Source organism: Perna viridis, chromosome 8 (genome assembly GCF_037379345.1).
Source record: "Perna viridis isolate PV_CMFRI_1.1 ecotype Kerala chromosome 8, ASM3737934v1, whole genome shotgun sequence".
Classification (NCBI taxonomy): Eukaryota; Metazoa; Mollusca; class Bivalvia; order Mytilida; family Mytilidae; genus Perna; species Perna viridis.
In genome coordinates, this window is record NC_142452.1 from 27738059 (window position 1) to 27763297 (window position 25239).

The 25239-nt window shown below is 32.4% G+C and overlaps 1 protein-coding gene and 1 long non-coding RNA gene across 18 annotated transcripts in view; one reads left to right on the forward strand and one right to left on the reverse strand.

The window, feature by feature from the left end:
* Positions 1 to 21938, forward strand: part of LOC148610065 (uncharacterized) — a 39799-nt gene extending 17861 nt beyond the window's left edge. For 7 of the 10 annotated variants that reach the window (XM_088542072.1, XM_088542074.1, XM_088542066.1 and 4 more), the window contains 3 exons: positions 13090 to 13202; positions 14244 to 14360; positions 15023 to 19098. The gene's annotated coding sequence lies outside the window, so the exon portion shown is untranslated. Of the gene's footprint in view, positions 1 to 13089; positions 13203 to 14243; positions 14361 to 15022; positions 19099 to 20424 lie in introns of those variants that run through there. The other 3 variants (XM_088542073.1, XM_088542068.1, XM_088542071.1) reach the window with 2 other exon arrangements.
* Positions 21939 to 22286: 348 nt separating this feature from the next.
* LOC148610066 (uncharacterized) overlaps positions 22287 to 25239 on the reverse strand; it is a 47831-nt gene continuing 44878 nt past the window's right edge. For 7 of the 8 annotated variants that reach the window (XR_015914708.1, XR_015914711.1, XR_015914709.1 and 4 more), the window contains 2 exons: positions 23685 to 23797; positions 22288 to 22799 (listed from right to left, as the gene is read on the reverse strand). This is a non-coding gene — a long non-coding RNA (uncharacterized LOC148610066). Of the gene's footprint in view, positions 22800 to 23684; positions 23798 to 25239 lie in introns of all 8 variants that reach the window. The other variant, XR_015914714.1, reaches the window with a different exon arrangement.

Genomic DNA, 25239 nt, shown 5'->3' on the forward strand with positions numbered 1-25239 from the left:
TCATTGTTGAACTGAAATGCAAAGCTTAAATGTTGATTGACAGCCATTTCCTTCCAAAAATAAAAATAACGAGGCTTGCAATGATATGAAATCACTCATCATTCATATCAAGGTCAAATTGTAAACTAGTAAAACACCTAGTACGTTACAAAAGAGGGTATCTGGTAATAAGCACTATGGGGAGTGAAGTTTATTTTGCCTTGCACTGTGATATTAATGTTACAAGTTTCAATTCAGACCAATATTAGATTAAACTTGTTCAGAATTCAAAAGAATTTCTACAAAAGAGCGTTTAATATAACTGAATAAAATGTATGTTTTAGTCATCATTTTATTGATTTAGTTAATATTTTTAATATTTTTATTGACCCCTTATGGGATAAGTAAAGAAACAAATACAATATAAAAAGAAACACTATATCATATTAAGCTATTGAAACATAGAAATGAAATAAAAAATGATTAAATACGTATGCACTTAACCAATGTGGACCTCATTTTCACACTTCTAAAGACTGCTTCATTAAATCTACAACAATGGGTAATTCACCCATATCTTAATTTAGAATAAGAATAGGTTTATCAAAAGAGTCAAGTTGGCGAAAATCTGGGAATTTATCTGACGAAACTTTTTTTTTAATTTGCCCTTAACCCCTCATTTATTTTGCAATTGAAAACTCATTTAAAACTTTGCATATTTGTCAACTTCTCTTTTAACGGTGTATATTTTTATATCTACCATGTTCCAGTTCCAAGTTATGATCACTAACGCGGAACATTGTTAGCATCTTTATACTATTAAATGTTTACTTTTAAATAATCTGACATTGGAGTATTTTGTTAGCAACATACCTTTGTTCAAGAGGCATAATTGTATGAAGTCTAAAGTGGTGCCCGAATGATGGAATGGTGTACCCTAGGCATGCCACATGCTGGAGTCGTCAGGCAATAATACGGAAAACCTGGCCACAAACCATAGTGGTGCAACGTGTTTGAAAAAATGCCTTGTTCCTCGCATGTTAAAGAACCCTTCTATGGTATTCTATCGGAGTAGGAACTATTGCGCTCCACCACAGGAGGATGAATTGCCCAACCCTACCCTCCTCTCCCTATTCCCAGGGGCTATCAAACTTTGCCGACTCTATCATCCTTGTGTCCCGTCCCATTCTTCATTTCATGTTCATCGCCTGGATATACCTAAAATGTCGCTGCTCAGTAGTTAGACTCCAACATTAAATCTATCAATCAATCAATCAATCTTAAGATAGCTATACTTCATGAAGTACCGTTTACCTATCATACATGCTCTTCACACTCGATTTGTACCGTGCTCTTACCATGAAAGTGCGCGTTTTACCCAAAACATCACAGCTGTTGTAAACCGTACAATTAACATGACCATAATAACGTGCATTCTTATGACATATGTTGAAAACCTTTTTCTTTACAATGAAATACATATACCACATGAAAAAAAACAACATAATACCACTGAAAACAAACATGCTTTTTTGATCAGAGGCGGTTTGTATCCGCAACATTCAATGCTACTTGAAAAAAAATTGCCTATCCAAAACATACATTTTCATCATAACTGCTACAGATAGTACTTCTGAAATGTTCATAGTACTTTCCTGCCCAAGTAATATTCGTTCATCGCATCTTATTGGAAACCTACTATAAACATGGCCATTTCGCGTGAAATAGCACTTCCTACCCAAAATTATAAATGGTAATTGATAATGACGGTATATGGCAACATTATGTGCAAATACGTTTTCCTACCAAATAAATGAATGCTCATCACATCTGATTGAATGTACTCTGAAGTTGGCCAATCTACTTACGAACGTCGCTTTTCTACCTAAATTATACATGCTCACCATATTTGATACTTTAAATATGACCTTCCTACATCAGATCCGATTCAAACGCTACTCTTAAAATGGTCACTCTATTTGGAAAGCAATTCCATACCCTTAATGTGCATGATTATTGCATATGGTACTGTTAACATGGCCTTACGTTTAAAATAACAGTTTCATACGCATAATTATTCCTGCTCATGAAATTTTATTCGAATATTACTTTAAACATGTTAATTTCACTTAAACAAAAACTATCCGACCCAAAACATATATGCTCATCAAGTTTGATGCAGACTATACTCTTGATGTAGCGACACTAATTGACAAAGCAACTTTCTACCCCCTAATGTACATGCTTATCACATCTGTCGCGTATTGTACTCTTTACACGTCCTTATTATATAGCATGTTTACACAAACAATCACCTGATTTTAACCGTACTTTTAGCATGATCATACTACTTGAAGCAGCACTTTCCTACAAAAAGCATCCTTGCTTATTACATCTGATTCAAAACCTACTCTTAACATGGCCAAACAACTTTAAATAGCACGTTCCTTGGTGAGATAAAGTTTTTGTACACATGGTAATTGCATCAGATTAAAACTTTAATCTAAATATTTCAATAGCACTTTTAAACTCAAAACATGCATAATTATTAAATCTGACGTAAAGTGAACTATATTCCTGACATGATAACACTCTTTGAAACAGCGCTTTCTAACTCAGAATCATTCATGTTTATCAAACTGATTTGAACTCTTCTCTTATCATAGCTTTACCGTAAACTAGCACTTTTCAACCCAAAACATAAGGCTCATACCGTATTATTAACATAACAATAGCACGTTCCTACTCAAACATCCATCCTGATTTCATCTTATGTGGGCTGTACTTTAAATATGGCCATACTACTTGACAGAGCTCTTTCTTACCAAAATCATAATATCACATCACATCTGATGATGACCGATCGCTCAACACATCCATACTACTGAAAACTCATTTCTTTCCATATCATCACATCATATTCTAATCGCATTCTTAGCATAGTCATTCTCCTTCAAATATTAATTTAATCCAATTCAACATGTTTATTATATACTCTATACATAGCTATACTACTTGGAGTAGTACTTCCCTACCCAAATTATTCATGCTCGTAAAATCTAATTCGAACATCCACTTAACACGACCTAACAATTCAAAAAAGAAAGTTATAACCCTGTTTAAAGCTGTTTATTCGATCCGATCTGATTCAACATGACCATATCACTTGAAATAAACTCTTATTGATAACATTGTCATACTATGTGAAATAGCACTTTCCCACCGAAAACATCACATCTGATGTGGACAGTACACACCATATGGCCAAATCACTTGAGATAGCACTTAACTACCAAACACATATGTGATTCTCGCATCAGTTGCCGACTTCTCTCTCAATATAGCCAAAGAACTAGGAATGGCACTTTCCTACCCCAAAATATTCATAGTCATTACATTTTCTCCGACTTCTACTGCTGACATGGACATATAGCTAAAAATAGTACTTTCCTACTAAATTCATACATATTCATACATGTTCTTATATCTGATTTGTATCGTCCTCTTGATATAGCGAACCATACCTAATGTACTCTAAACCTTGAGTGGCAACGTAAGAACGGGTTTTCATACGAAAAGTGTACTTGTTGATTCCATCTTTTTCGTATGTGCTCAAAATATATCGGTACTATTTGAACTAGCGCTTTCCTACCCAAAACATTTACACTCACCACATCAAATTTGTACCGTATTTTTAGCATAGCCATAATACCTATCATAGCATTTTCCTACTCAAAATATACATGTTCATCTTATTTGAGGCGGACTGTACTATAACTATTGCCATACTACTTCAAAGTGCAATTCCTAACCAAAATCATACATATCCATCATATGTTATTCAAACCCTACTATTAATGTAGCCATACCACTTGAAAAAGCACTTTCCTACCAAAATCAAACATGCCCATTACATCTGATTGTACTGTACACTTAACATGACCATACTACTTGAAATGGCAAGTACGAAGTCATCACATATAATACGGAGTGATGGCATAAATTGGCTTACTACTGAGACTAGTAATTTCTACTAAAAAGAAACTATCTGATGTGAATTGAACTCTTCATATGGACATACTACTTGCAGTATCACTTTCCAAATCAAACATATACCCTCTTCACATCTGAAATAGACTGTACTCTGAACATAGCCATACTACTTGAAACAGCATGTTCATCATAAAATTGTACATGCCCATCACAAAAGACGCCAGCAGCACTCCTGATACATAGAGCCAAACTACGTCAAACAGCACTTTCCAACATAAATATATATGTTCATTATATTTGATACATTTGTACCTAAATCATACATGCTCATCATATCTATTTCGAACCCTATTGATAACATTGTCATACTATGTGAAATAGCACTTTCCCACCGAAAACATCACATCTGATGTTGACAGTACACATCATATGGCCAAATCACTTGAGATAGCACTTAACTACCAAACACATATGTGATTCTCGCATCAGTTGCCGACTTCTCTCTCAATATAGCCAAAGAACTAGGAATGGCACTTTCCTACCCCAAAATATTCATAGTCATTACATTTTCTCCGACTTCTACTGCTGACATGGACATATAGCTAAAAATAGTACTTTCCTACTAAATTCATACATATTCATACATGTTCTTATATCTGATTTGTATCGTCCTCTTGATATAGCGAACCATACCTAATGTACTCTAAACCTTGAGTGGCAACGTAAGAACGGGTTTTCATACGAAAAGTGTACTTGTTGATTCCATCTTTTTCGTATGTGCTCAAAATATATCGGTACTATTTGAACTAGCGCTTTCCTACCCAAAACATTTACACTCACCACATCAAATTTGTACCGTATTTTTAGCATAGCCATAATACCTATCATAGCATTTTCCTACTCAAAATATACATGTTCATCTTATTTGAGGCGGACTGTACTATAACTATTGCCATACTACTTCAAAGTGCAATTCCTAACCAAAATCATACATATCCATCATATGTTATTCAAACCCTACTATTAATGTAGCCATACCACTTGAAAAAGCACTTTCCTACCAAAATCAAACATGCCCATAACATCTGATTGTACTGTACACTTAACATGACCATACTACTTGAAATGGCAAGTACGAAGTCATCACATATAATACGGAGTGATGGCATAAATTGGCTTACTACTGAGACTAGTAATTTCTACTAAAAAGAAACTATCTGATGTGAATTGAACTCTTCATATGGACATACTACTTGCAGTATCACTTTCCAAATCAAACATATACCCTCTTCACATCTGAAATAGACTGTACTCTGAACATAGCCATACTACTTGAAACAGCATTTTCATCATAAAATTGTACATGCCCATCACAAAAGACGCCAGCAGCACTCCTGATACATAGAGCCAAACTACTTCAAACAGCACTTTCCAACATAAATATATATGTTCATTATATTTGATACATTTGTACCTAAATCATACATGCTCATCATATCTATTTCGAACCCTATTGATAACATTGTCATACTATGTGAAATAGCACTTTCCCACCGAAAACATCACATCTGATGTTGACAGTACACATCATATGGCCAAATCACTTGAGATAGCACTTAACTACCAAACACATATGTGATTCTCGCATCAGTTGCCGACTTCTCTCTCAATATAGCCAAAGAACTAGGAATGGCACTTTCCTACCCCAAAATATTCATAGTCATTACATTTTCTCCGACTTCTACTGCTGACATGGACATATAGCTAAAAATAGTACTTTCCTACTAAATTCATACATATTCATACATGTTCTTATATCTGATTTGTATCGTCCTCTTGATATAGCGAACCATACCTAATGTACTCTAAACCTTGAGTGGCAACGTAAGAACGGGTTTTCATACGAAAAGTGTACTTGTTGATTCCATCTTTTTCGTATGTGCTCAAAATATATCGGTACTATTTGAACTAGCGCTTTCCTACCCAAAACATTTACACTCACCACATCAAATTTGTACCGTATTTTTAGCATAGCCATAATACCTATCATAGCATTTTCCTACTCAAAATATACATGTTCATCTTATTTGAGGCGGACTGTACTATAACTATTGCCATACTACTTCAAAGTGCAATTCCTAACCAAAATCATACATATCCATCATATGTTATTCAAACCCTACTATTAATGTAGCCATACCACTTGAAAAAGCACTTTCCTACCAAAATCAAACATGCCCATAACATCTGATTGTACTGTACACTTAACATGACCATACTACTTGAAATGGCAAGTACGAAGTCATCACATATAATACGGAGTGATGGCATAAATTGGCTTACTACTGAGACTAGTAATTTCTACTAAAAAGAAACTATCTGATGTGAATTGAACTCTTCATATGGACATACTACTTGCAGTATCACTTTCCAAATCAAACATATACCCTCTTCACATCTGAAATAGACTGTACTCTGAACATAGCCATACTACTTGAAACAGCATTTTCATCATAAAATTGTACATGCCCATCACAAAAGACGCCAGCAGCACTCCTGATACATAGAGCCAAACTACTTCAAACAGCACTTTCCAACATAAATATATATGTTCATTATATTTGATACATTTGTACCTAAATCATACATGCTCATCATATCTATTTCGAACCCTATTGATAACATTGTCATACTATGTGAAATAGCACTTTCCCACCGAAAACATCACATCTGATGTTGACAGTACACATCATATGGCCAAATCACTTGAGATAGCACTTAACTACCAAACACATATGTGATTCTCGCATCAGTTGCCGACTTCTCTCTCAATATAGCCAAAGAACTAGGAATGGCACTTTCCTACCCCAAAATATTCATAGTCATTACATTTTCTCCGACTTCTACTGCTGACATGGACATATAGCTAAAAATAGTACTTTCCTACTAAATTCATACATATTCATACATGTTCTTATATCTGATTTGTATCGTCCTCTTGATATAGCGAACCATACCTAATGTACTCTAAACCTTGAGTGGCAACGTAAGAACGGGTTTTCATACGAAAAGTGTACTTGTTGATTCCATCTTTTTCGTATGTGCTCAAAATATATCGGTACTATTTGAACTAGCGCTTTCCTACCCAAAACATTTACACTCACCACATCAAATTTGTACCGTATTTTTAGCATAGCCATAATACCTATCATAGCATTTTCCTACTCAAAATATACATGTTCATCTTATTTGAGGCGGACTGTACTATAACTATTGCCATACTACTTCAAAGTGCAATTCCTAACCAAAATCATACATATCCATCATATGTTATTCAAACCCTACTATTAATGTAGCCATACCACTTGAAAAAGCACTTTCCTACCAAAATCAAACATGCCCATTACATCTGATTGTACTGTACACTTAACATGACCATACTACTTGAAATGGCAAGTACGAAGTCATCACATATAATACGGAGTGATGGCATAAATTGGCTTACTACTGAGACTAGTAATTTCTACTAAAAAGAAACTATCTGATGTGAATTGAACTCTTCATATGGACATACTACTTGCAGTATCACTTTCCAAATCAAACATATACCCTCTTCACATCTGAAATAGACTGTACTCTGAACATAGCCATACTACTTGAAACAGCATTTTCATCATAAAATTGTACATGCCCATCACAAAAGACGCCAGCAGCACTCCTGATACATAGAGCCAAACTACTTCAAACAGCACTTTCCAACATAAATATATATGTTCATTATATTTGATACATTTGTACCTAAATCATACATGCTCATCATATCTATTTCGAACCCTATTGATAACATTGTCATACTATGTGAAATAGCACTTTCCCACCGAAAACATCACATCTGATGTGGACAGTACACATCATATGGCCAAATCACTTGAGATAGCACTTAACTACCAAACACATATGTGATTCTCGCATCAGTTGCCGACTTCTCTCTCAATATAGCCAAAGAACTAGGAATGGCACTTTCCTACCCCAAAATATTCATAGTCATTACATTTTCTCCGACTTCTACTGCTGACATGGACATATAGCTAAAAATAGTACTTTCCTACTAAATTCATACATATTCATACATGTTCTTATATCTGATTTGTATCGTCCTCTTGATATAGCGAACCATACCTAATGTACTCTAAACCTTGAGTGGCAACGTAAGAACGGGTTTTCATACGAAAAGTGTACTTGTTGATTCCATCTTTTTCGTATGTGCTCAAAATATATCGGTACTATTTGAACTAGCGCTTTCCTACCCAAAACATTTACACTCACCACATCAAATTTGTACCGTATTTTTAGCATAGCCATAATACCTATCATAGCATTTTCCTACTCAAAATATACATGTTCATCTTATTTGAGGCGGACTGTACTATAACTATTGCCATACTACTTCAAAGTGCAATTCCTAACCAAAATCATACATATCCATCATATGTTATTCAAACCCTACTATTAATGTAGCCATACCACTTGAAAAAGCACTTTCCTACCAAAATCAAACATGCCCATTACATCTGATTGTACTGTACACTTAACATGACCATACTACTTGAAATGGCAAGTACGAAGTCATCACATATAATACGGAGTGATGGCATAAATTGGCTTACTACTGAGACTAGTAATTTCTACTAAAAAGAAACTATCTGATGTGAATTGAACTCTTCATATGGACATACTACTTGCAGTATCACTTTCCAAATCAAACATATACCCTCTTCACATCTGAAATAGACTGTACTCTGAACATAGCCATACTACTTGAAACAGCATTTTCATCATAAAATTGTACATGCCCATCACAAAAGACGCCAGCAGCACTCCTGATACATAGAGCCAAACTACTTCAAACAGCACTTTCCAACATAAATATATATGTTCATTATATTTGATACATTTGTACCTAAATCATACATGCTCATCATATCTATTTCGAACCCTATTGATAACATTGTCATACTATGTGAAATAGCACTTTCCCACCGAAAACATCACATCTGATGTGGACAGTACACATCATATGGCCAAATCACTTGAGATAGCACTTAACTACCAAACACATATGTGATTCTCGCATCAGTTGCCGACTTCTCTCTCAATATAGCCAAAGAACTTGAAATAGCCCTTTCCTACCCCAAAATATTCATAGTCATTACATTTTCTCTGACGTCTACTGCTGACATGGGCAGGTAGCTAAAATAGTACTTTCCTACTAAATTCATACATATTTATACATGTTCTTATATCTGATTTGTATCGTCCTCTTGATATAGCGAACCATACCTAATGTACTCTAAACCTTGAGTGGCAACGTAAGAACGGGTTTTCATACAAAAAGTGTACTTGTTGATTCCATCTTTTTCGTATGTGCTCAAAATATATCGGTACTATTTGAACTAGCGCTTTCCTACCCAAAACATTTACACTCACCACATCAAATTTGTACCGTATTTTTAGCATAGCCATAATACCTATCATAGCATTTTCCTACTTAAAATATACATGTTCATCTTATTTGAGGCGGACTGTACTATAACTATTGCCATACTACTTCAAAGTGCAATTCCTAACCAAAATCATACATATCCATCATATGTTATTCAAACCCTACTATTAATGTAGCCATACCACTTGAAAAAGCACTTTCCTACCAAAATCAAACATGCCCATTACATCTGATTGTACTGTACACTTAACATGACCATACTACTTGAAATGGCAAGTACGAAGTCATCACATATAATACGGAATGTTGGCATAATTTGGCTTACTACTGAGACTAGTAATTTCTTCTGAAAAGAAACCATCTGATGTGAATTGTACTCTTCATATGGCCGTACTATTTGCAGTATCACTTTCCAAATCAAACATATACCCTCTTCACATCTGAAATAGACTGTACTCTGAACATAGTCATACTACTTGAAACAGCCTTTTCATCACAAAATTGTACATGCCCATCACAAAAGACGCCAGCAGCACTCCTATTATATATGGCCAAACTTCTTCAAACAGCACTTTCCAACATAAATATATATGCCCATTATATTTGATACATTTGTACCTAAATCATACATGCTCATCACATCTATTTCGAACACTATTGATAACATTGTCATACTATGTGAAATAGCACTTTCCCACCGAAAACATCACATCTAATGTGTACAGTTTCCTTTACCTAGCTGGGGAGGGGACATTTTGTATACTGGTACATCCATAGATAGTATTCATGACATAATATTTTACAGTGAACAATATTTAATTTTTTTTTTCTCTAGGGCGTTTTGCTCTCTCTGAGGTGTGTTGACTACTCAAATATTGTGTTATTGTATTAATTTGAAATGTACATTATGCTTATGTACTTAATCTTTTTCAATGTAGAAAACTGGGATAGGGAATGGTGTGATGTGTAATAAAAATGTTGAGGTATAGAACTTTGCAAGAGATCTTAAATGGATAAAATTGTGGCCTTTCAATCTATCAATTCAAACATTAATTGATACTCATCTCACTTTGTTTTAAACTTATAAAAAGAGATTTGATATAAACATCCATATGTTACGAAAAAGATAAAAATGGACCAACAGTGTTGCTTCTTATTGACTTTAAGATCACATTATGATTTACTTTAATGATAATAGCTGTAAGGCTAATCATATTTGCATAATTAAGAGCGTCCTGATTATATTGCTAGCTGCCTTGAGAACGTCGAACGATTTCTGTTAAAGCGCTTTTAAGTGGCTTTTTGACCAATTAAATTTTATTTGTTAAATCATTTTATACAGTACCTTATGATGGACAATTAATTTTGATTCACCTTTACCTAGAATGATAGGAAAGTTTTGATATAATCATAATAAAAGCAAGGAAATATCCGATATTTACGAGTGCATTTATGCACTCTTGATTTGTTGATTGTTCACAATAATAATTCTAAATGTTGGAAATAGACTATAAATATGGGCTGGATTATTTTGGTTTTGCAACTGGCACACCTCGTGAGCTGACGAGACTTTATTGATGTTATTTTTATAAACTATAATGTAGAAAATGGATTTAGAATGTTATGAATCTGAATTAGATAACCCTGTATGCACCAACTTTAAATCCTTTGAATTTCAAACGGTTCAGTACAATGTCAACGAAATATCGCATCTGTCGGAAGAAAAGTGTTGACAACTTTGTTTGCCACAGAGGGCAGGTATCGTCCAAAAGAAAACTATTTTCAAATTATTCAAACAGACATTAAACCGTACGTACGTAATTGACAATCGAATGGATGATTGAATTATGTGAAGAAGAAGAATCAACGGATAATGTAGCACTTCTAGCAGTGAATTATATTGATAGGTACATGTCATTGATAGATATTGATCGGACACAACTGCAACTTTTGGGGGCTGTTGGATTACTTGTTGCATCAAAACTAGGGAAAACAGATCCAATAAAACCACAAAAACTTATTTCATGTGCAGGAAATTATTTCACCCTGAAAGACATGTATGCAATGGAATCATCAGTTTTGAGAACACTGAACTGGGGATTGTTATCCGTTACACCTACTGATTTTCTGATCATTTTTTGAATTTAATGACAATTGCAGTTAATTTGCGAGACAAGACATGCTCAAAAATTCATTTACGTATGCAATTTACTGAAATGGGATTTATTATGCACAAACCATCAGTGATAGCCGCAGCAAGTGTTGCAGAAGCAATTAATGGGCTTAAGAAAAAATTCGATTCCGTTGACGAATTGTTGTAGACTTTACGTGACGTAGGGGGTATAGATGGTGATTGCTTGTAATTATGCCAGGAGCAAATTAAACGTATATTATCAATTAATTTACAAGAATAACATTCGACTTGCCATCAAAATTCTATGAAAAGCTCTAATTTCCTGAGCTACACTTCGAAATCGATGGTAAAGGAAAATTATTGACCAAACTTTACCACAAATGTGATTACTTTTCATTCAGAATTGTCAACTTTCCTTTCATCTGTGGCAACATCCCTTCGGCTCCTGTGTATGGAGTGTTCATATCACAACTCATACGCTATGCCAGAGCTTGCCGAAACTACGCAGACTTTTTGTATCGCGCTAAAAGTCTGACAAATAGGCTTCTGGAACAGGGTTATATTGCTACAAGATTGAAGTCATCACTTCAGAAGTTTTATGGTCGTCATCATGAACTCGTGGATTGTTATGATGTATCCATCAGCACCATGAAAACTGATTTATTCAAAGGGTCATGGTTTGCCTTTCCTCGTTTGTCTACCCCGGACTTGACTTTTTATGAGCAACTCGGCGGGTGTTTCTAGAAAAGCAGGGGCCGCTTACCCTATCGGTGCACCTGGTCCATGCTCCCATGTCTCCTATTCGTCGGAATATCCCAAAACTTGAGTTTTATCACATTAATTCTCTAAAATCTTCATTTAGGAGAAAAAAATCTGCACATCCGGTCCTTAGACGTTGCCAATATCGCGTTTACATGGTTGATTGTATGGCAAAAATAATGACCGGTAAAAATATTTAGTTTGTATTTTTTTTTCTCCAAAATGCATGTCTCCCTCCTAACAAGTTGGGGAGTAATTGTAGGTATTAGGCATTTCAATAAAAAAAGGAGGCATCATTAATATATAATTAATGTACAGAAAAGAAGACATTTGAAATATTTAGTGTATCTCAATTTAACCATTTAATTGATGATACAAACTTGAATGAAAATAATGTGCGTCAGTTAAAACAAAATCTCCTATATAATTGAGTTAGTCGAAGTTTGGGTTTTCAAATACTTGATACATAAAGTAGAAAATACATAATTCTAAATATTTGCTTTCAATCGTGTGACTCGAATATCCACGTTAATTGATAAAAACAAATCTATTCATGGATAGGATACACAAGGATGTGGTTCATATTTTGTAAAATGTCCTTAGATTTTTTTGAACAAGCGTACAAACAAGACGGGGTTTAGATTGTTAAGCGCCTTTTATCTATCTGACCCATGTAAATAAATATGCCATAAAACGACTATGAAGAACAAAACTATTTCAGAGTTGTAGGCGTAACTATTTAATTCTATAATGAAGTGACATGTCACCACATGGATAAAATCTCATAGACATGAAAGATTGCGGTCTGCATTATATCACGCCTTGTGAATAGAGGTAAAATGTTTTTAAACAAATGTTTGTTCACAATTATTGAATGACGTCATCTTGTCATTAATTGCATCGCAAATCCAATGAGATAAAATTTGTTTTTGCTGTCTTACTACATTAGTTATATCGATAAAATGCCCTCTATATCTAGCGAAAAATGCCATATTTCAAAGTGACTTTTTAAGATGAACATTTACGCATTTCAGACTGAAATATGTCATAACTGTATGGTCGTCAAAAATAGATTCACAATAGAAAGAATAAATTGTTTCGTACGAGTATGTAAAATCGAAGGATATATGAGTTACAAATCACCTTATTTTCGATCGAAAAAAAAAAAAACTGTCAATAAGGGTTGATAATAATTGATTAAAACTTAATATATGAATAATATTTCAGTCAAATTATTATTGCCATTACATGAGTTCGGACATTTAATTAAATGAATTACATATATTTTGCAATTGTAATTAATCGAATTACAATTTAAATTTAACGTCATGAATGCCAAGTATAAGTAAAAAAAAATCTCCTGTACATTGAACCAAACATAAAGACTTTTTAACAATGTACATCGCTCACAAAAAAATGATTGATTACTTGTACAATTAAAGCACTATCTGTGTATTACAATTCTAACATCGTTGCTGAATTAATTAATCAATTCAATCACTATTGAATGTTATCATTTTTCGAAACGGTCACTGAGGTGCTTTATTCAGCCTAAATTTATATTTTGGTCTTATTTTGAAAATCATTTGTAAATAGAAACACTTACTCAGCACGAAAATCACTGTCTGTTTTTTTTAAATCAAATTTCATATAAGTAAATTTTTGAAAGAGAATTTAGAAAAACGAAATCAGATCAAAATTTTCAAAAAGTTCATCTTGGGGGCCGATGCCTAAATGACCCATTTTAGGTTAGAATTTGATTTTGAAAAATATAAATTTTTTCAACAAAAATCCCTGTCTTGTGTTGTTGAATACAAATTATGAAATTTATATTATATATTTGTCTTCCATAAACAGAATTCTTTTTGTTTGCAGAGTCGAGGAAAATGACACTGTCTATTTGGAACATTTGTTAAAAAAAAAGAATTGAAAATGAAGAAACTGAAGCAACTGGGATAGCTATCTACTTCATTTTATGCTAAAAAAAAACAGGTAAATTGAAGTACAATGTTGAATAGATAGGACAAATGGCTAATAGAAACTTATATTTATATCCTAAAAAAAAAGAATACTTATTGTTTTATATAAAGGCCTGATTTAAAATATACTGTAAAATTATGTTTCTAGCACATTTCTAGGAAAGGTTTCCCTAAAGTCCTGAGCGAAATCTAGAGAATATTTGCATAATGGCGTTGCTTTCTAATATTCACTAAAACATAAGTTCTTGTATACCCTAATAGGGCTGCTTTTTTCTATATAGCATTTCTTCTTATCAAACAATCAATAATGTACTTTAGCATCGTCAGATCATAATTCGAATTTCACATTACATACAAATGTCAGTTAATGTAAACAGGGATATTATAAATGTCTCTACGAAGCGTGATATCTTTTTCACGACACATTCTACATTACATGTCCTGACAATTATGTATTCACAAAACTCAGATTCGTCAAAATGAATATCAATCCATTTTTGTTCTGGTACAATTTAAAACCATTAAAATACATACACGCAATTTTAAATATTCTGATTTTGTCCCCAATGCACAGGTTTGAGAGATATGGATTTCATATATATATATGTGTATATCGTCAAAGATCAATTGTGAATAAGTGTGACACTGTTTGTTTCATATTTTATTTTATGTTAGGATGCACGATGATCATAGGATTTGTTTGTGTGCCGTCCTCTCAATGACTGGAAAATGTCCTTCCCGATCTTTAATATAATGGATTAAACGACAAAGATAGTTGTATCGTATAGACAGATAATGATAGAAATTCTCCATTTATATTATTCCACAAGACAGCAGAAAGATGGCACACATTGCACCAGTTGTGAACAACACACGGATTTTGCCTAGGTATAAACGAAAGTTTTCTGTTCAATGATCATATTGATTATTTGAGATATACATTTGGTTTTGTTTGTTACCAATTTAATTCTGATCACAAAGAATACTTCAGTTTTGGAAAAAAAACAATAATGAACTCTGCAGATTAAAGTATTCAGAAGACATTTTCTCTAATCAACAAAGTAAAAAGATTTTTTTTCATAATGTTGTAAAGAAATCATTGAACATTTTGAACATAATGTAAGTTACCTCTTACCTAGATAGCTGGGAAGGGAAATGCTTCGATATGATTATAATATTGACATTGAAATATTCAACATCCTAATCTTAATAGCGGGATGCATTTATTAATTAATACCTAATTGTGGGTTCAAAATAGTTTTTTTATAAGCCATCAAGAAGGCTTTGTTTGTTAACTTACTTCATATTGTTTTATTGAAGTTTGCTTTAAATAATAAGGGTTAGTTTGTTTATTGAACAAAGGTTAAAGTGTATACCTTTTTTCACTAAACCTACATAGCCATTTTTTAATTAAGGTATGGATTGCTTTTAAGTATAACTTCTTTTCTGACGGTGGAATCATAGCTAAAATATAGTCAAGCACTGACTCTTCCGACATGAAATAGCATGAAATGCCTACTATAGCAAAAAATCGTCTAATTTGCGACACACATTATTCTTAATACAATCGAACATATATTGGAATGAAGGAAGGCTCAAATTATTGGCATATACAATATTTTCCTCCCGTCGAAACAGCATTTTAATAAACTTAGATTTGGACCACAATTCTTCAAATATCTTGCAGGTGGATGATAATTCAATTTAACTGTCTTCAGAGAGGTGTTTTCTTCTATACTCCATTGATGAAGTGCTGTATTCTCTAGTCCAAAATCAATATATTCGTTGATGCCGAAATCCTGTACACCTTGTACATGTACAAAATGGCTGAGAGTAAGCTACATACCAGGTCTGAAATCTTGCAGCCCGAATATAAGCGTTTTCCATTTATGATAGCTTTTATCAATTTTTTCAATAATTAAAAATTCTGGAATCTTACATTTAATGTTTAATCGAACTTATTGAACATTTTGGACATATTGTAATTTTATAAGTTATCTCCTACATAGAAAGCTGGGAAGAGAAATAATTCGGTAGAAGCATATTATAGACATTAATATGTCCAAAATCATCGTCATAGCTGCGAGATGCATTTATGTAATTCAACCTCGTTGTGGTATCATAAAATCTATTTTTTTTTTTTTTTTTTGGTCTTAATTGTACATTCAGCCACATCGATTTGTTATTTTAAATGTTGATAGAGTACAGAAAATTCTTCCCATTTTATTGTATATGAATGAATGGAGAATATGGATGGGGAGTGGATATTGTGCATATTGAACGGAAAAGAAGGAATACTTAAAAAAAATGTATACCTTAATTATAAATGGCTATGTAGATTTAGCGAAAAAAAGTATAAAGAATGTAGAATACCAGCGTTTTTTATTGACAAATTTGATAGAAGCTATTATAATTAGAACATTTTTTTTAAATAATAATAATCGAGCTACAGGATTTCACAATAGGTATGTAGCTTACCGTCAGCCATTTTGTAAATGTACAAAGTGTACAGAATTTCAGTAATTGTATGCGTACATTGGAAATCTATCGATTTGTGATTTCAAATATTGAAAGAATACAGAAAATTTCCCATTTAATGGCATATGGATGAATGGAGAATGCGGATTGGGGATGGGTATTTATATAGGGGGGGGGTGGAGAATTTGAATGGAAAGGAAGAGAAATTGAACGGGAAAGTATTCATTAATATGAAATTACAAATGATAATTTAAATGTTGAAAAATAAAATAACTGATAAGAAATATGCAATTGGGATTTCATGAGGGTGGGGGGTTTCTATGGGGGCGGGGTGGGTTTAAGGACAATTGGGAATGGGAAGATTGTAAATGGTGTAAATGACAAGTTTATACCATTCAAGAGCTGGATGGTCTTTGTTTGCTTAATGGCTCTTTTTTAGATTGAGTTAATATATCAATAACTACAAATATATTTCAAAGAGACGGGTAGGAGTATTTTGTTTTATTTTATTGCAAAGTTTGCAATCTGTGTTTTTAATACATTAATCTCAAACTAACATCAACTTTATCAAAGCAAATAAAGAACGATAACTCTTCATGTACCTTATCTCAAAATGGAAATAAAAATCTTAGGTTGGCTGTGTAATCTGTAACTGATTCTTAATAGACCAGTTCCAATTTCAACACAAATCTAGCTAGCTTAGTGAGTGATTTATAGAGCTCTCTTGGTAGAAATCTGTTTTACATTATACCAATTTGTCCTACTTAACTAATAATTGGAGTATCATATACTTTTACTTAAAAAAAACAAAAAGACTTTTAATTTTAAACTTGTTATAAAAACAAAAGTAAAGTGATTGCACTTAAAATTGAAATTGGCTAGGCAAATAAGTCTTGCTATAATAAACTATTAATATGTCTTGCATAGTTTACCAAGGTAACAAATCGAAACAGCACTGAGTAATAACAGCTGGCTGTTTAAATGAAGCCCATCTGCACAAAACTTCTCCTGTTGTGCCTCCTTTGTCTTAAAGCTTGAAAAGTGCCAAAATGCTCCATTTACTTGATAATTTGAAAACTTTTAAAATATAAGTTTATCGCTTGTCTACAACAATTAAATTGCAGAAAGAGTATTTGTACTTCTGAAAAGCTGGATCCTGTTTAATACTTGGAATATTGCCATATGGTTAACCTAATGCGTTAATAAGAAATTACTATCAGTAATCCCTTTTACAAGGTCATGAACCTACTGCTTACATAGAACATTAGAGCTAATCTGAGAAAAAAATCTATTTGTTTTGTTTTCCTTAAGGATATTCACTGCTGTGTTTAAAGATTATAAGGATTTTAGAGGGTTGTAAAATCTGTTAAGATCTTTTTATGCTAGAATGTAGAAAAAAAATGATGGGTCAGTGTGCTTCTTTTTGAAACATAAGCCTTGGAAAATTTCACATGATTTTCCATAGGTTTTGTCTTAAAAGGCTTTATACGCAGAAGAAATAACAAGAATTTCATAAAAAAATGTCGAAATATTATGTTAAGATGTGTTTAATCAAATTATGAAAATAAAAGTGGGGATCACTAAGTATAAAATATCAATGCAATGAAATGGGTAGAGGAGTACAACAATCTGACATAAAAATGACTGGACATGAGCAGTGAACATCTTTATAATGCTATGTCATGTCATATGATGTGTTAATTCATAATTTATTATATTGTTTTCTTAGTATTATGATTCAATGTAGGTACTTATCTCCAAGTGCAATTGATTTTTATACACCGTATATTAATAAAAACAAATATTATTGAAGAATCCTTTATTGCTCTAACTTGCTTGTAACTTGTAATTTTTTTTACTCTTTAAGTTATACAACTTAACTTATAAAGAGTAATCAAGGGAACCAAGGTTATAGCGGTAATCAAAAGAACGTAATCCAGGGACAAAGACCAGACATGGAAAACAGACATACACAACAAAGAATATAAAGTAACTAAAATCATACATACAAAGTAACAAAAGTAAATGAGCAACTCGGAAGAAAATGATCATATTCTGTACCATAAAGACTTATAGTTCATACGTATTTTGTTATGGTCTTCTAACTTGTTATATTTAATATATTCTATTTTGTCAGGTTACTTATGTATGAATATTTTGAGTGATTATCAACATTTGGCTCTTGTAGTTCAATCCATCATATTTTTTAAGTTAGTAAGATTTATGTCATTAGATCTGGATGTTGGAAATATTGATAAATGGTATACATATTAGTTTTACTGGCTTTCATATACAACTTGGCACTCCTTACTGTGTTAAAATATCATATTATACCAAAGTGATTGAGATGAACATCATCAAAACATTAAAATCTGTTGATTGTCATAAACACTTGTGATACCTTGAGATCTGTATATTCTTGTTTTTCCTTTTGTATTTATCTGTATGTACATGTACTTAATTTACTCAAAATGAACATGCATTGAAAGCTAAATGAATCTGCTATAATACGACATAAATTTTATTGTTACATTTATTCACTAATATATATTTATATGAAATCAAAATTGTTAACAAAAATTGCTTCCTTCTGTTTATGTTGACTTGCAAACGAAAAACTTGAATATCGTTTGATTTGGATTTCAACTTTTGTAAAGACTGCTGACATAATTGAATTGTACTATGCAGGAGACTTTCAGAAATGTTATTCTATACATGCAATGTCATGTTGACGTGTGCATTGACTATAGGTGTTGTCCCACTTGATATATTCAGCGGCACTACCGCGATCTCACCCGACGATGTATTGCCTGGTCAAAGGCCATGTGAGCTATTGCCATCAATTGGCGTCCGTCGCCGTCGTCCGTCGTCGTGGTCGTTAACAATTTTTTTAAAAAATCTTCTCCTTTCTCAGAAACTACTTAGCGGAATTATATGAAACTGCAAAGATGTTCCTTTGGGCATCTTTCACAAAAGTTGTGTTTAGATTGTTGATCCGTCAAACAACATGGCCGCCGGTAATGAAAATAGAACATAGGGGTTAGACTATATATTGCATATATATTTTCATTTTAATCTGTCAAGCCATTTAGGAGTTATTGCACTTTTTTCGACGTTTTTTCTTTCATTTTTTTAATGTTATTTCTTTAAAAAAATTTTCTCCTCTTACCCTACTTGATCGATTGGAATCAAACTTAGTATTGATGTTCCTTGGGGTATCTTGCACAAAAGTTCTGTTTAGATTTTTGATCCGTCAAAAAACTTTGTCACCGTTACTAAAAATAGAACAGGGGTCAAGCTGTAGTTTTTCAATATATCTCAAAACCCATTAGCCAAATTATAACCGAGTAAAACTGTTCAGCATGATGAGATCTACCTGTGGTCCTTTCGTTATTTTCATCTGTTAAGCCTTGTATTGATCCTTATGATCAGTTCCATCAAAGTCATCATAGGCCAAAATTATTAGTAAACCTCGTGATAAATGTATTGCCATTGAAAGACAAAATTTAACCAGGTGAGAGATTCAAGCTCCTGGGAGCCTCTTGTTATGTTTGTCATAGAGCTTGAGGTCGACACATTGACATAAACTTCTTTTCTAGTGTTAGAAACATCAGTAGCTGTGGAATGAACGCCATGTTGATTAGTCTGTGACACAACATTAATGTCCATTGCCTGGTTAGCGTACGATGGCACTGTAGCACCACAATCCGAAAATCTATCTGACTGACTTAATTATAAAATACAAATAGAGGCGAACATGCTTAGGATTCTTTAAGGGGGTTTATCTTAAATCCACTATAAGTAAAACTGCTTGATAGTAAAACTTGATATTGCTTTATCAGATAATATGCTCAATAATTGTAAACTACAATTTCTAATATAATTGAAGATTTATAAATGCACGAAGCCGGACTTGTCGCCAAGTTCTGAGAAAGTTTGTGTTCTGTGATTCAGAATCATCTTTTTTTCAAACCACAAAAAAGATGAAAGGAACAGTTTTTAATTCAATGCAATTGATGTATGTTCTTTTGTGAATTTTGTATTATTTTTTGTTCCTGTTTATGAATGTGCACAAAGCCAGACTTGTCACCAGGTTCTGAGAGATTTTGTACTTGATTTAGGACCATCTTTCTTCAAACCACAAACAAGATGAAATGAACAGTTAATAATTGAATACAATTGATATATGTCCCTTTATGAAATTTATGTTTGTGAATGTGCATGAAGCCTATCTTGTCTCCAAGTTCTGAGAAAGTTTATATCCAGAATTTTTTTGCCCTGGGTTGCGATTTCTAATAAAAGTATTTAAGAGAAACCAGTGGAGTAATTTACATGTTAGTTGTTTTATATACATGTATTATATTTGATTTATAACAGAAAAAGTTTCTTTGATGGAATATTGGTTGATATGTATTTTCTTTTGAACATTTTGGATTGCTTTACAAAGAAATAAGTGTTGAAAGATGTTTTGAAATAATAAAAAAGGATATTTGGACTAAACAGAAATTTAATCGTTGTAGTCTTTGATTTACTGCTCAAAGTATATGATATTGGAAAAGTCATGAACTTCAAGAACTCTATATGTAATTATTGTAATATTGTTAATAATGATTGTGGATAAATGAATTTAATACGTTATTCAGTTTATGATGCAATAAATTGTATTTGATTTTATATTAGTATTGATAACATTACTAAAAGTATTTTTATATACAAAATATACATTCTGCCTACCTATTCTGATGCCATGATTATTATATGAACAGTTTTTTTTTCTTCAGAAATTCTGAAATTAATGCATTTGTATACATTATTTCAATCACAATGTGTAAAAAAATGTAGAATTGTAATGTAAAATTAGCTGTGATGTAACTTTGTAGCCCGTGTACTACCATCACATACATTATAGTAACTGCTGTGCTTTACAGAACTTGCATTTTTCATTTATTTATTTATTTTTGTAATACATGAACTATTATGTGGTGAATATAATGTAAAGAATATTATAGTACTGTTAAAATTGGGATGTTCATTTATGATTGTTATTGTAAGCAGTACAGTTCAAGTGGAACATGTCATCTTAAGTCCATTCAAGTCTTTTGTGACTGTACATTTCTCCTATCATCTAATGAACATTGTGAAACTTGAGACCTGCTTTACCTAGACGCCATTGTTTCACCGCAATTAAGTTCTGAAACAGCAAATTTCTCTTATTGTCGAAGAAACTATTATGCAACAAGTAATTAGTCAAACGACGAGTAAATTGTCATGCTTTCAAGATGGAGTAATTCATAATTTAAACTAAAACAAGTTTTCCGTGAAAAAACTAAGTTCATTTTGGTTGTAGCGCTACTGCAACATTTTTTATGAAGTATTGTTACTGATGAAAATAAGAGTTTCATTACTTCTATCAAATTACTAGATATATGGAATTATACTGGTTTTATATTTGATTTGTTATCATAAACTCAGATGTTTTAATGATTTTGAATATTTACATTTTTTTTTCAAAAAGTTATAAAAAAAAAATCCACAAAGATCATTTAGCTAATGATCCTACTTGCCATCTCCCTTTCATATAGAGAATAATATTCTAGTCTTATCATCTTCATATGTTTTACCAACTTTCCCATTATTTGACAGTTGACTCTTACAAGAAGAATGAAAATATTCAAATTGTTTTGTCTTTAAATAAATCTGTGATCAGTTTTGTTCTTTCCAACTGATGAATCGCAGCCTCTCTTTCCTTCGTCTTCTGTTTTACAGAAGTGTACATCTGCACAATAAAAAAGACGCGATCCTAATGTATATGTACTATTTTTTTTACAGTAAGACCAAATGACACTTTTATTTTGTGATATGTTATTTTTAGTCAAAGGGCTTTTCAGTAGCATCCAAATTACCATGTATTCTTAAATCTCATTCAGTGTCATAAAATACTGCACTTCATTTTGAAGGACTCAGTGTCAAGCTCCTGAAATTGGAAATAGGAAAATATAAATCGTTGGAAATGTTAACATCTGAAAATATCTTCCTGTATTTGCATTTATAAATAATAATCACTAGAATTATTGACACCCTGTCATTTTTAACAGATCTGTTGTACATGTACGATAACAATTGCAAATGAAGTTATAAGACTCCAGTTACTGTCACTTATACATGTGGCTCCAACCCAGTAATGTTTCATACTGATATTTGTTAAAAATCCACGTGGAACTGGGTAACTGTAGAATAATATTAACTGATAAGGGGTACCAAAGTCTTCCTTTAGTACTGGTAAAGTGTCCATAGTAATAGTTTTTAAAATAACCAAACGATCTGTATCATTCTTAGTTCAAGTATATCAGGATATCTTAAAAGCTAAATATAGACTTTTATATACAAAATAAATGAGTTACACAATTGTTCAATTTAAATTGTAGTATTATAATGATAATGTTTTATGTCTTAAACTCATATATATTTTGTTCCGTACGATTTCTGACGAAGCCTGACTTGTCTCGAAGTTCTAAGGATAGAACGACTATATTGTAAATCTTTTCTGCAGTCATGTTTAATAGCAGGTCTTATTTCCATAAGCAAATGTTAACTAGTCATGAAAGCATGTGAACATTTTCCTTATGTTGAGTTTATATGGAAATGTTATTTGAAAACCACTTCGGGAATGTAATAAGAGATTACATGTACATGTATTGAAGTATATGCTACTACATGTAATATGGTTTTTGAATTTGTTAACTGTTCACAATGTACTTTCGCCTTCTTCATAATATTCGCACTTCAGTTGATATGTGTATTTTGTTCTTAGAATAAAAAAAAATGATCACTCTGATTTATTTAAGCTTATCCTGCTTACGTCGCCTTTATATGAAAATCCACTTAAAGCCCATGTTGTGGTAGTTTACGTGTTATGTATCAGAGATATCAATCGATAGGGGACGAAGTCCGTGTACGGTATATACCACAAATCTAAAATATAACATAAGAAGTACTGAAAGCCTGATTTCAGTCTTACAGGGAGTAATATCCGGTGTAACTTTCCACAATTTATGGATTAAATACTGGCCAAATGACCAAATAGTTCTGAAAGAGAAAAACAAACTGAATGTAGAGTAAGGTAGTTTCATATCTTAACTTACGGAAGGACTCGTTTGTTGTCATCCATACCTTAATTAAAACTTCCTCCTTTTACATCTCGGCCAGTCTAATATATTAAGTCATATAAGTTGATATCTAGTACTCAGACGTGTTGAAATCAATACACCAAATGGCATAATATACCTAAACCATATTTAATCAAACAAATCGAATAGGTCTGCAATAGACATGTTTTCACAAAAAATCCATACATAAAGAAAGACAAAAGATATTTCACTTACAGTTTTGTAGCGTGGGTTTCTGTATTGTTTTCCTATAAATGACTTGCAATGGAAACAACTAGTATTTTCTGATATAAATATTGATACCAAATGTAGAAATGGTGGGAAATCATTTTACAAGATAGCATCAGGAACACTAAAATTTACAATACACAAACGTAAAGAAATAGAAAGTTACACACAGAAGAAATCACTTAAAAAAATAAAGATCTTTATGAAATTGAAATTGATGTGTTGTTTAATCATTCAGTATGTGTTGGTAGAAACATGTTTTCTGGACGATAAATTTGTTCTACAATGTACAAGTTTAAAACAAAAGGAAAGCTGGGATAAGTTTTGGTTTGGGTTGTTACTTAACTGTAAGGAATAAGGGACCAAAACAAGCATTTTCAAGACATCAAATCAATAATTTTATTAAAAGTGTATATATTTCTTTGACATTGTACCTCAAGGTGCCATTCAAAAACAATCTACTGGAGTTTGCAGATCGAGCGTCAAATTTACATTACCACGGATTTTACCTAATGGTACATAAATAGTAAAGCCAGGACCCACACACAATTTTCTCACAAAAAAAAACCACAAAAAATCCACATAAAAGACAAAACAAAATAAAAATAAAAACAAAAAAGAAGAAACAAAAGCCCCCTAAAAATAAAATAAAACAAGTTTTAAGTTGTGCTTGAAAGCAAGTCACATACAAGTTCCCTCATGTTCCACGCATGATCACAGAATCAAAACAATTAAATTCAATGTACAATGTCAAGCCTATATACCACGTTTTATAAAATTTAGATGAAATTTACATTATTTTCCAGTGGGGCATATTAATTTAGATGGCGGCCATTTTAAATGGCAGCCATCTACAATAATCCAAAATATGGAACTCGTTCACACTTAGATGGTTTTATATATCCTTCAAATCTGATGAATATATTACAAGTAATTTTTTCCTACATAAAGGAGAAGCATTTGAAAAATCACAAAAATCAACCAAATTGTATAATGGCTATTTAAAGGAAACAGAACGCA